Here is a 12,506-nt window from a genome sequence, read left to right as displayed (position 1 = left end):
ACTAAAAAATTAAATAAAAATTTAGGAAGGACAATAAAGGTCTTAACTAAGGTGTTACATCATTTCACGTGACAAAGATGAATGTTAGGAGTGAATGTTAGCAGAAAAAGGGCTTCCTCGCTGATGGGTAAGAGGAAGGAAATGAATGATCTGAAACTCACATGGGAAAGGGGGTGTTGACAAGGGCCAGCGAGCAGGTGGCCCACCGCAGCAGAGAAAGACTGGCAGTTTTGAGGCTTATCCTAGGACTCAGCACGTGAGCACCCCGGGGCCGGGCCTCTTCTCAACCTCTCATTTTTCATGTCAGGAAACAACTTTGGAGAGGTTTTGAAATAACCTGCTCTTGACTTCAGATCCTAGACACAAGATCTGAAGCAAGGAGTTTCCAGAATTTAGGACACTGGCCGGTGATGCCATGAACAGTAGACGTGGGGCGTGGGGGGTGGGAGGCTTGTAAAGCATCTCAGGATGCTCATTGTTTCTGGGAAACATCCTATCCTGTGGAAAATTAGTATTTGCTAATAGATATTAGTGGTGAGAAATCATGTTAAGAATCCGTACCCGGAAGCGGCGGCAGCTAAGGCAGTGGTGGTGGCTCTGGAGGCCGAAGTCCGCGTCCCGGCTTCGACCCCTGCCACACCATGGTGACGCTCACAGAACTGCTGGTGCTGCTGGCCGCGCTGCTGGCCACGGCCTCGGGCTGCTTTGCCAACATTGACCCGCACGCCGAGGAGTGATTCTTTGAGCGGGTCATCTCGGGCACCAAGATGGGCCTTATCTTTGAGGTGGCAGAGGGTGGCTCCCTGGACCTCGACGTGGAGATCACGAGACCAGATAATAAAGAAATCTGTAAAGGAGACCGTGAGTCCAGCGGGAAGTACACATTTGCAGCCCACCTGGATGGGACACACAAGTTCTGCTTTAGTAATAGGATGTCTGCTATGACTCCAGAGATAGTAATGTTCACCATTGACCTTGGGGAAGCTCCCAAAGGACGAGACATGGAGACATAAGCTCATCAGAACAAGCTAGAAGAAATGATCAATGAGCTGGCAGTGGCCATCACAGCCCTGAAGCAGGAACAGAAGAACATGGAAGTCCGGGAGAGGGTACACAGAGCCATCAGCGACAACACAAACAGCAGAGTGGTCCTTCTGTTCTTCTTCGAAGCACTTGTTCTTGTTGCCATGACAATGGGACAGATCTACTACCTGAGGCGATTTTTTTGAATTCTGGAGGGTTGTTTAAAAGGCCTTTTCCTGTTGATCCCAAATTCATGATTTATTTGTTTACCAAACACCTTGGTCATAATAATGTCATTAGTTTATACATTTTTATCTTCTGAATGCTCATGACTTATGTTTCTTTGTGATTAGTAGGTGTTGGGGAAAGCCTGTTTAGGAGAGTTAGAGTGAAAATTTGACACTTGATTGGCCTATAATTCTTACTTGAAAGCAGCCCCATTATGCATGTCCTTCCAAGAATTCGGAGGCTGTTAATGCTGTATGGGACTATGGTCTTTATTATGTCTTTACCTTTGGTTTTCATAATAAAATGCCTTTTGTCCAGGAAGTAGCCCACAGTCTGACAGTACTTGTTAGCTAACTGTATTCTAGGCATTCCTCGGCTGTGGTTCATCATCAGAGGCTTACTCTGTTAATACAGCAACAGCGATCTGAATCTTGACTCTTGTCCTGCCTCAGGGTGGAGAGTCTTGCCGGGGCTTTTTACCAGGGTGGGCACTCACACTTTCTCTCGAGTTTGATTTAAAGACTCATCGAAACACTCCCTCCTAAAGTTTGATACTGAACCTTAGAACTGAATCACCTCTAATTCAATTGACCCAAGTAGCCAATAACTCAGCCATCTGTTGAATCCAGCTTCCCGGGTGTCGGAACAGGGCTGCTGTCCCTGTGTGCTGTGTGGTCTGTCCATTGTTGGCACCTAGGAAGATCCAGTTCCTCAAATGGAAGCCTGCACTTCTCAAGCCAAAGGGTTAAGCTTCTGGGATGGCTTGCAGTGATAGGCAGCCACTGTTGTCTTTTTAGTCAGTGGCCTTTGGGCTTTGGTCTTCAGTGCCAGCACTAGGGTTTATTTGTCCTCTGGGGTCTTTCTCTTTTGGCACATGTCAGTTTTGTTTATATGAAATGAAGAGACTGTGTCTCTAATGATGAGTTTAATAAAAGGCGCTCTGCTTTGGATGTGGGCGGTCTAGGATTATGTGGTGATTGATGTCTGGTAGTTACCTGGATATTTTATTTTTATTTTTGGATCTTGTTAAAGGAAAACTACAGGTAACAAGTGCCCCGACCTGTGGGACAGTCAACAGGAACTCGGGATCACCTAGGAGAGAATGGGGGAACAAGAAGAGTGAAGAAAGCCAGCAAGTCAAGTGATCTGATTAAGCTGACAAATTTTTATTTTTTCACATGCTAATTTTATACAGGTGGTAGAAGGAAATAAGGCATGGGAAAGTAAGGCATGGAACTAAGGGAACTTTCCAGTTAAAGGATTTCTCACAATACCCTTTGTGAAGAATTACTTGAGGAGGGGGACAACCTAGGTGCAGGAGGGAATGTTCTGCTAAGCAGAATCCATTGCCTGGGTGACCGGTCTACTCAGCTAGCTACCTGACCAAAGTGAGATCACCTAATTTCTGGGAAAAGGCCTTTACCATGGGAAACAGAAACCTAGGCTGACATCTATGTAAAATGGCGTTACTCGGGCTAAGGAAATTTCTTAACTCTGTCAGCTCCCGGCAAACAAATCTTATAAATTTAATTTAAATTTGTTACAGGTTTTTATGTTCAGGACAAATACTTTTCAATCTCCAATGGTATCCTTGCAACAGTTTGTTGTTAAGGTGACTCTGTCACCACAGGGAAGCTGTTGCATGCCAATTTGTGTGTGTGTGTATGTGTATGAAAACACTTCATAATTGAATTTTAAAATGTAAATTTAAAATTGGTTGTGTATCTAATATGCTCCAGGTTTAGTAAATAAACAATTCTTAAAAAAAAAGAAAAAAGAAAAAAGAATCTGTAGCCTTCTGCAAGCATAACCGAGCATCGTTAATGGTGTCAGGGACTGGTTCTTGCCCATGGACTGGGTCTCCAGTTGGGGCAGTCACTGGTTGGCCATTCCCTCTGTCTTTGCTCCATCTTTGTCCCTGCACTTCTTGTAAGTAGGACAATATTGGGGTTTGTATCCTTATCCTTCCTCTAGGCGTCCTTCCTGACTACAGGAGGTGGCCACTTCCGACTTCATATTCCCCACTGCTAAGAGCTTCATCTCGAGTCACCCTCACAGACTCCCGGAACCTCTCCATCTGGTATATCCTAGAGATGCTCCCCTGACCCCAACTGCTGCCGATTTCTGTTCAAAAGCTTCAGGCCTTCTCTCTACACCTGATCCCCACCCCACCCCACCCCTATTATCTTCTCTCCCACCCAGTTTCCTCCCTCCATCCACCTCTGAAAACTATTTTATTTTCTCTTCTGAGTGAGATTCACACATTCTCCCTTAGGCCTACCTGGTTATTCAGCTTTTATTTTGGGGGAGGGGGAGGGTCCTGTGGAGTGTAACCTGGGTACCCTGTACTTTATGACTAATATCCTCTTATCAGTGAGTACATAACATGTATATCCTTTGGGGTCTGGGTTACCTCACCCAGGATGATATTTTCTAGCTCTATCTTTTTGCCTGCAAATTTCATGATGTCACTGTCTTTAATAGCGGAGTCGTGTCCCATTGTGTAAATAGATATACCACATTTTCTTTAACCATTCTTTGGTTGAGGGACATCTGGGTTGTTTCCAGTTTCTGGCTATTACAAATAAAGTTGCTATGAACCTAGATGAGCAGGTGTCCCTGTGGTACAGTGGAGCATCTTTTGGATATATGCCCAGGAGTTGATATAGCTGAGTCTTGAGATAGAACAATTCTCTGTTTTTTGAGAAACTGCCAAATTGATTCCCAGAGTGGCTGTCCAAGTTTGTACTCTGTTATGCTTGCAGACAGGAGCCCAGCATAACTGTCTTCCGAGAGACTTCGCCCAGCAGCTGACCAAAACAGATGCAGAGACCCGCAGCCAAACATTAGATGGAGCTTGGTGAGTCTTGTGGAAGAGTTAGGGGGAAGAACTGAGGAACCTGGAATTCCACAGGGAGACCAACAGAGTCAACTAACCTAGACCCTTGGGGTCCCAGAAACTGACCCACTAGCCAAAGAGCAAAACATGAGCCCAACCTAGGTGCTCTTCACACATGTAGCAGATATATAGCTCAGTCTTCACGCGGGTCCCCCAACAACTGGAGCAGGGACTTACCTCTGTGGACTGATGTGGGTTTTATGCCCCTAGCTGGGCTGCCTCATTTGGCCTCAGTGGGAAAGGATGTGCCTAGTCCTAAAGTGACTTGATGTGACAGGGTGGGTTGGTGCGGGGTGGGGGGAGCTTACCCCTCAGAGAAGGGGAGGGAAGGGTCTGTGTGAGGGGGAACTGGGAGGAAAGAGGGGCTGCAATCAGGATGCAAAGTGAATAGATAAATTAATTAATGGGAAAAAAATCTCTTCCCTTCTTTTCCACTGGTGGCAGGGGGGTGGGGGAAGGGGAGGGGACTCGTTCTATGGTCGACGGTAAAAATTCAGACCATATTTGAACATACAATTCCACAGTATATTCAAGAATGTAAAGATGAAAGAAGCAATTGTCCTGCACACAAGGTGAACAGGGAGCTCCTTCTTAAAGGGCCCCCAGGTCAGGCTGCCTTTTAAGGAAGCAGATCACCGAGGGAGCCTCGGGTTTGGAACCTTCTCTAAAACATAGAGCGGCTTCTTTTGATCCTTTTAATTACTCATGGCAGTCTCTGAGGTCAGTCTCGCTCCTCAGACAGGCCTGGAGATTGGAGTGCTCTCCTACTCTGTCACCTGCTGGGGCAGCCCTCAGACAATGAGCAGTGCTCATAGTGACCCTAAGATGACATTCATGTAGCACTAAGTCCATAGGCAGAGCCGGCTTCAGACAAGAACAGTAACGATTCTCTCTGATCCCCCCTTTTTCTTCCTTTGCACCCTCGATGCTTTTCAGTTAATGAATTTATACTGGGATGAATGAATCTGCTAGAATAAGGACAGGGTCTATTTTTAGTTCCAACTGGGACGAATAAGTAAGAGCCACATGGATCACTACATTAAGAAAGACAAAGGAGCTGCACGTGAACTCTGTCATCGATTATTAATGCCTGCCATGGAAATGTTATTTACCATTTTCTCCCCTTGTCATGAGTTATTAGGGGCAGGAATTGTGCCTTATTTAGTTTTGGATCTTTAATCATCAATTGAACCTCAAATACTTTTTTAAAAAAAAGTCTCACCATGTGAATCAGGCTGGCCTCAAGCCCTCAGAGACCCTTCTGACTGTGCCTCCAGAGTGCTGGGGGCAAAGGTGTGTGCACACCACACCTGGGAGCAAATACCTTTTATGGTTGAACTATGTGCATAGCAACTGTGGAAATTCTCATACTGAACTTGTAAGCGCTGTGAAAATTTCGACTATCACATGCTAAGTGACACTGTAACAGCAACATATCATGTAGTTCCCTGACTATGACACAGGAGGGATGGTGACCACGTGAGGGACACTGTGAGGATGTGTGGAGATCAAATGGTAAAACAGAACAGAAAGAAGAAATGGAGGCCACAGATGAAGACAAGGAAATATGCCAGAGGCCTGATATTGGGGAAAGGAAGCCGAAACATCCCAAACTCTGGGCACCATGGGCTACTAAAGAACTTTGTAGAACAAGCCTGTGAGCACAGTTTGCAGTCTTGTATTACAGACTGGCCAGAGGGGTTGGCTAAATGTTCAGGAATTTTGCAAGTAAGTTGATGTACTGTTGGCACCTTGAATTTTAATATAACTTATATTATAGAAGGTTCAGTCCACATTCACAATCAAGTATTAAAGAATAGCCAGAATGACACTGAACGTATACTCCAAACTCCATTACATGCAGCGAGAATGAATCTATCTTCCATATTTCATCTTGTCCGTCCCAATGAGGAGGTGGGACTGGTGTTCTGGATATTCCTTATAGCCAGTCACCTCCGTAATTCTGCTAGTGTCTGACTGCTTCTGTGATTGGTTTAACCCCAGAATTCCCAGGCTCATTGGGCATCAGATCCGCATCCCACATCCCTTAAGAGGCTTCGAGCTCAAGAGTGAGAGAAAGAGCGGTGGTTTTTTCAACAGAAGGGCTACTAGGCTACTGTTGCATGCCCTGGACTACTCACTGCCCGAACTGACTTGCCCTTGGGGGTTGCAAGTGAGGTAGCACAGAGTCAGTGGCACAGACTCCAGGAGCAGGAGAGAAATGCAGCAGCAGGCCCTCTGCGCACTGCTGCAAGCTCCTTTAATAGCCTCTACCCGCGCCGCATAGGTCCCAAGAAAGCATCTCTTCAAAAGAGCAATTCCCAATTAGCTGGCACTGTTGCGTCATCAACCCTTGCTCTCTCCGGCATCTTCAGTTAGGTCCTTCTGCAGTTGATGCCTGTGCAGCTTGGATGGCCCCTGACCTTTACATAGGCTATGGTAGTTTGCTTGAACAGTGTCTCTGGTGGACAAAGTTCTAGAATCAAGCGTTTCCCTGGACCTTCAGCATTTTATTTCAAAAACAAAGTAAGATAAAAGGGAGAGCTGCAGAGATGGCAGGAAAGTTCTCACTTCACTAGACTGAGAACCCGCTTCTGGGTCCTCTGTGCCGGGTAGAAGCTATGTGCAGCAGTGTCTGGGGACCACAGCACTTGGTGGGGGAGGGGGCTCTCTCAAGGTTAGTAGCCAGTCATTTCAGCTGAAGCAGTGAACCCCAGAGTCAGTGAAAGACCCTGTCTCAAAAAATAAAGTGAAAAGCAATAGAAGCCACGTGATGTTGACTATTGACCTCTGCACATAACACAAGTAATGCATGCGTGCATGCATGCATGCACACTTGCAGGTGCACGCACACACACACACACACACACACACACACACACACACACCACACCACATGAGGGGGGGGTGTGGACTAAGCAAGAAGTGTGGTCTTGCATGTCTCTTGGCTGGCTTGATTTCTGTCTCTGTGATAAAACCACACCCAAGGGCAAGTTGGAAAGGAAAGGGTTAACTTCAGCCTACACTTCACACTCCATCCCTGGGGAAAAGCCTGCAGGCAGGAACTGGAGCAGAGGCCATGGGGGCAATGCCACTTATTGGCTTTCTGTCTCCTGGCTTGCTTAGCCTGTGCTCTAATACAGCCTAGGATGCCCCGCCCAGGGATGGGAGCGTCCATAGGGAGCTGGGCCTGCCCATCTCAATAACAAGTCAGGGAAACACACTACACACTTGCCTACAGGCAATCTGAGGGGGACGTTTCTCAGCTGAGGTGCCTCTTCCCAAGTATCCCTCACCTGTGTGTCAGGTTGATAAGCCAATCCGGACATCATCCCTCTCCCTTTGTCTAGACCTATTCTTGACCTTTCCTTATTCCCCCCACCCCCACCCCACAGTCTTTACACTTCATGGAAACACAACATCTTTTTGTTATTCCCAATAAAGCCCCTATCCCGTGATAGATGCTTAAGCCCTGTATGTCTCTGGGAAGAGAATTATAGAGGTCTCCCAAAGGGGAATCCTAACAGCTTTTCATGGTGGGGCCTGCAGCCTACCACTGGATTGGATTTACTTCCACTAGGGGGCACTCTTCTCCTTAAATGTCAAAAACTCCGAATTAACTAGAAATAGACTGCAGAGGTAACAATAGAAATACGGATTTCCCTTTAGAAATAGCTGCTACTGAACACAGCTTTGGAGAGGAGAGAGATCATTAAGACATCTGCAAAGAAAACAGCAAATTTACTCACTACTGTGGACACGCCAGTCAACGGTGTCTCCTGCGGGTTGTGCTACCGTGAAGCCCTAGGTATTGTTTGATAAATTTCGTTTTAAATTCAGTTTGGGGTCAAGAGATCCAGCTGAACCCTGTCTCAGAGTCATTACTGCCAGGGACGATCTTCCTTAGGATTGATCCCAGAAAGGTGGCAGTCATTGGTCCCAACCCCTCCATACACAGGCAATGCAGGGATGCGGCGCAGATTGTCTAGCTCATGGGGCTAAGGGGAAATAAGATAAATATCATCAGTCCTTAATATGAAGCTTCCTTTTCAAATATCTTTCCCAGGTGACAGGGGTGTCCTTTTTCAATACATTTTCCCCTTTCAGGCTAGAAGGACTTCAGTGTAGTTCATAGCTCATAATACTTGGTTACTGACACAGGTTAAAGTAGTTTCTACATATCTCTCAAGTTACCATTGTTAAAGAGAGGGGGATGTGTTCTATGGAGGTGTGGGGGAAGGGGTGCCTCTGGGGGGGCCAATGCTAAGGCATTCCTCCCCCCAAGAGACCAGCCAGTACAGTATAGAATGGAGTTTATTCAGGACATGGGGAGGAGAGTTAAGAGGGTAGTAGGGGCAGAAAAAGGCAGAGAGGGAGAGAGAAGAGGCTGGCCATGAGCACACGGAGAGAGATGGGGGAAGGGAATGAGAAGAGAGTGGGGGCAGGAAGGAGAGAGCAAGAAAGCAGGGGAGGTGTTGGGGGGGGGGGAGAGCCCTTTCTATAATGTCAGACATACCTGGCTATTGCCAGGTAACTGTGGGGCAGAGCTTAGACAGAATGCTAACAACCATAGGTTTGTTGTTTTGTTTTGAATGTGTGTGTGTGTGTGTGTGTGTGTGTGTGTGTGTCACGTGCGCACACACTCACTTCAGAGGACAGCCTCACCTGCAGACTTGTCTGAGGCAGGATCTCTTGTTAACTGCAGGCAGACTAGCTGGTCTTACAGTTTCTCCTGTCTCCATCACCCAGCCCGCCACTGGAACACTGAGATTCCACACACGTGCCACTGAATCTGCTTTTGTTGCTTTGGTTTATGTGGGTGTTGAAGATTTGAAGTCTGGTCTCTGTGCTCACAGGGCAAACGCTAAGCAGTGATTCACATCTCTAACTCCTACCATAATTTAAAAAAATCAACATTTTCAGATATTACATTTAAAGCAAATGATGCTCACTGGGCCCTTGAAACATCATGATGAGGAGCAGTCAAGAAGTTTCACTCAGAAAGGGATACTCTCTCACTGTCCAGAGACTACAGACATTATGGATACACTTTAGGCCAAGTTACTTCTTCTGCTCTGTAGTTCTCTTTCTTTTAGTATCAGCCCGTGCCTGGCATGGAAACAGAATGGAGGCAGCCCGCAGCCCTACAAGCCTTAGCTTGTCCACGGTAGCCCCCTGAGGTGTGATCACCAACCCCACTGACAGAAAAGAAACCCGAGAGTCCTGTCAGGAACCCAAGTCAGGGATTTTCTTCAGATTGTAAGGCTGATAGATCATCCATTTGGAGAGGACCTGGATCTCTCTGGCTTTAAAACACAACACATCACTACACACGGAGAGCCTTCTGTGGACCCCAGAGACCTTGCTGGGTCCAAAGGTTGATTTTTCGTTTCAGTCCATGGAGAAGGTCTGAGGAAGAAATGGTGAAGTAAAAGATTTGAGAAGTAGCATGTGACGAGGGCACACACAAGTCCTTTCTTAGCCACACACTGCGAGGCATTTGAAGCAGGTTATTTCAAAATCTCTCCAAGCTTGTTTCCTGAAGTACCCTCCCCTGCCCCCTTCAGGTCCCCTCCTCCACCACTGCCAAAGATTGAGATTAGCCCCAGCCCCAGGGTGCTCAGTTGCTGCACCCTAGGGCATAAACCCTGTTCCTGAGCTCCAGAACCCGTCAGCATCCTCTTTCCCATCTGAGTTTCTGGTCACTCATCCCCTTCCTCTTGCCCTTCAGTGCTGAAGTCCTTTCCTGGTACCACCCAGAGGGTTCATGGGAGCAGAGAGGAGAGGGGGTCCAATGGAGATTTCTGTGGCGTGCTCAGTGTCCGTGTCTTCCATGGGGGCTCCTCAGTGTGGGAATGCAATTCAGAGCCAGTCGGTCTAATCAGCAGAGACAATGGAGCGTGCCACCCACATCACAGCGGAGTCACTGAACATACCACTGTTGCCATCAACCTTTCAATCAAAGCAAAACAAACATCGTCTTTCTAGACAGAAGAGAGGGCCCTCTCTAAATTACGGCAGAAGGGTTTGTACTGTCCCAGTGGAAGCACTGGGTCCCTTCCCAGTAGAAGTGCACCGTTAGTAATGAACAACTGTGTACATGAAGAGAAGGTCCCATCTTAGTGTGGCGGGCAGGGAAGGGGCATTAAAAAGACTCATTCGAATCCGGAGAGAATGAAAATCGATCTTGTTCAGCAGCTTTGTAATTCCCACTCTATCTTTTGTATGAAAATCTGAGTTGAAATGGGCTTAACCCACCCCACCCCACAACAGAATAGCTGTTCAACAAGGAGCACCTCTCAATTGGTTACACCACACACACACACACACACACACACACACACAGGTGCATGCACACACAACACACAGATACATTCTCACACACAGAGACACATGTGTGTGTGTACGCACAAGCACACTCCCTCACTATCTAAAATCTCAATCACTAAAAATCGAAAGAAACATTTCAAGACCTCAATGCACCGTTGAGCAAAGCACAAGAAAGAATGAGTCGTAAAGGAACAGACACAAAGGCAAGGTATGAAACATTCAGCACACACACAAAGAAAACAAGAGAAATCCCAGCTATAAAGAAACAAGGTACTGTGGCTGCTCTTTCAGTTGCTGGGGGTTTTAAGAACACCAGCAGAAGAGGACCTTGCTTCTATGCACTGAGTTCTAGAGAATGTATATGAAAGGTATATGTATAAGAAATGTAAATATGTAAAACCCTAACAGTGGACTCTGTGTCTTAAGGGGTGCCATCAGCTAGTACTGAGAGTACCTAGCTCTCTGGGAAAAAAAACAAAGAACGAAAACCCTACTATCTGGAAAAGAAACTGTGCCTTCTGGAAGCCAGTCCAGTTGTGAGAAAACCCTGCAAATTCACCACCTGGTTCTAAGTAAAAGCTTTTTTGTATGTATTCAGGCTCTTAAAATCCAGGTTCTCCCAGGTACTGGACTTTGCTCTAGACCTTCAAATCTTCTGAAACATGCACACACATCGTGACTCTTCCACATAATGACTATCAGCCCCAGATGTGTCTGTGGAAGAGTCTGGAATAGGCAGCAGTGAGGTAGCTTAAGGGAACAAGGCTCAGCTCAGTGTATGGTGGCACACGCCTTTGATCCCAGCACTTGAGAGGCAAAGGCAGGCAGTTAGAGACCAACCTGATTTACAGAACAAGTTCCAGGACAGCTGGGGCAACATGGAGAAATCTTGTCTGGAAACAAAAAGAGAGGAGGAAAGAGGAGGAGAGGGCGAGAAAGAGCCAATAATCACCTATATATGGCACCTGCTCTTACCCCATAAGGACATTTTGGTACTTCCACACTGGGTTAAGGTGTTGTGTGTACGGTTATGGCCTCCTGGGGTATACACAGAGAATGGTACTACTTGTGGGGAGAAAAACACCTATCAGGGTTTTTGCTTTGTATCTGCTTTCCTTGATTTTAAATTGCCACGGTTAATACCATTGTGATATACTGTTACTGTACAGTTTGTCCTTGGGGAAGCATAGTCAAAATTACATCACTAGAAAGTGTTATCAGAAACCTTGCAGAATCCGAATGATGGTGCACATTGTAATCCCTGCTGAGGCAGGAATACTATGATTCTAAGGCCAGATTGGGTTACATAGTATGTCTTAGGCTAGCCTGGGGTACCAACAAGACTGTCTCAAAACAAAAAACATCCAAAAGTTTATAGATGACTGATCTCTAGAGTCACAGTGTGGGGAATAATTGCCAGTTAATCTGTAAGGTCTAGTGTTCCTTGGATTCTACAAAGCGGCTTTGATCTAGGGCAGAATATTTTTGTGGCTGTGGACCTGGAGTTAACCTAGACTGTATCCTGCCTGAGGGCAGGAGTAGTTCCCGGGACAGGGGCAGTGCCTAGCATGCTGCCTCGGACAAGCCAGCACAGTAGAGTCAATCATTCAAACTTGGAGCTGAAGCCCCAGCACCTACCTCAGTACACTAGGATCTGAAGAAAGAGATGAACCGACTTTAGAGGTGCGTTCCTTCCAAAGGATTCATGGAAACTGTCGAGTTTTACAAAGTGTCTGAAATGTTTTTCTTTGGCATTGCTTCCTTCCACTTTCTCTCGAATCAAACGTTTTATTTTTGGAAGAGAAGTGCAGGCAATCATGAGGAGTCACACAAGGGATCTCGGCATCACGTTCCTCCAGTAGGGCACCTTGCCAGACAGCAGCAACATTCCACAGCGGGACAAGACAGTGCCTCCACCTAGGAGCATCACGCTAGGCATCTCGACTCCCCAGCCACACCCCTTCCCTCCCTGCCCTTCCCTCCATTCCTGGAAACCACTGTTCCCTAGCCCTACAGTTATCTCTGT

The 12,506-nt window shown here is 46.6% G+C and overlaps 1 pseudogene across 1 annotated transcript; it reads left to right on the top strand.

Moving 5' to 3' along the window:
* Nucleotides 1-641: 641 nt before the first annotated feature.
* LOC308429460 (transmembrane emp24 domain-containing protein 2-like) lies at nucleotides 642-1,229 on the top strand (annotated as a pseudogene). The gene has a single exon. The product of its transcript is annotated as a transmembrane emp24 domain-containing protein 2-like (transcript).
* Nucleotides 1,230-12,506: the final 11,277 nt, after the last annotated feature.

The sequence above is a fragment of the Micromys minutus genome (assembly GCF_963924665.1).
Source record: "Micromys minutus genome assembly, chromosome: 14".
NCBI lineage: Eukaryota > Metazoa > Chordata > Mammalia > Rodentia > Muridae > Micromys > Micromys minutus.
This window is presented reverse-complemented; position numbering and strand designations above follow the sequence as displayed.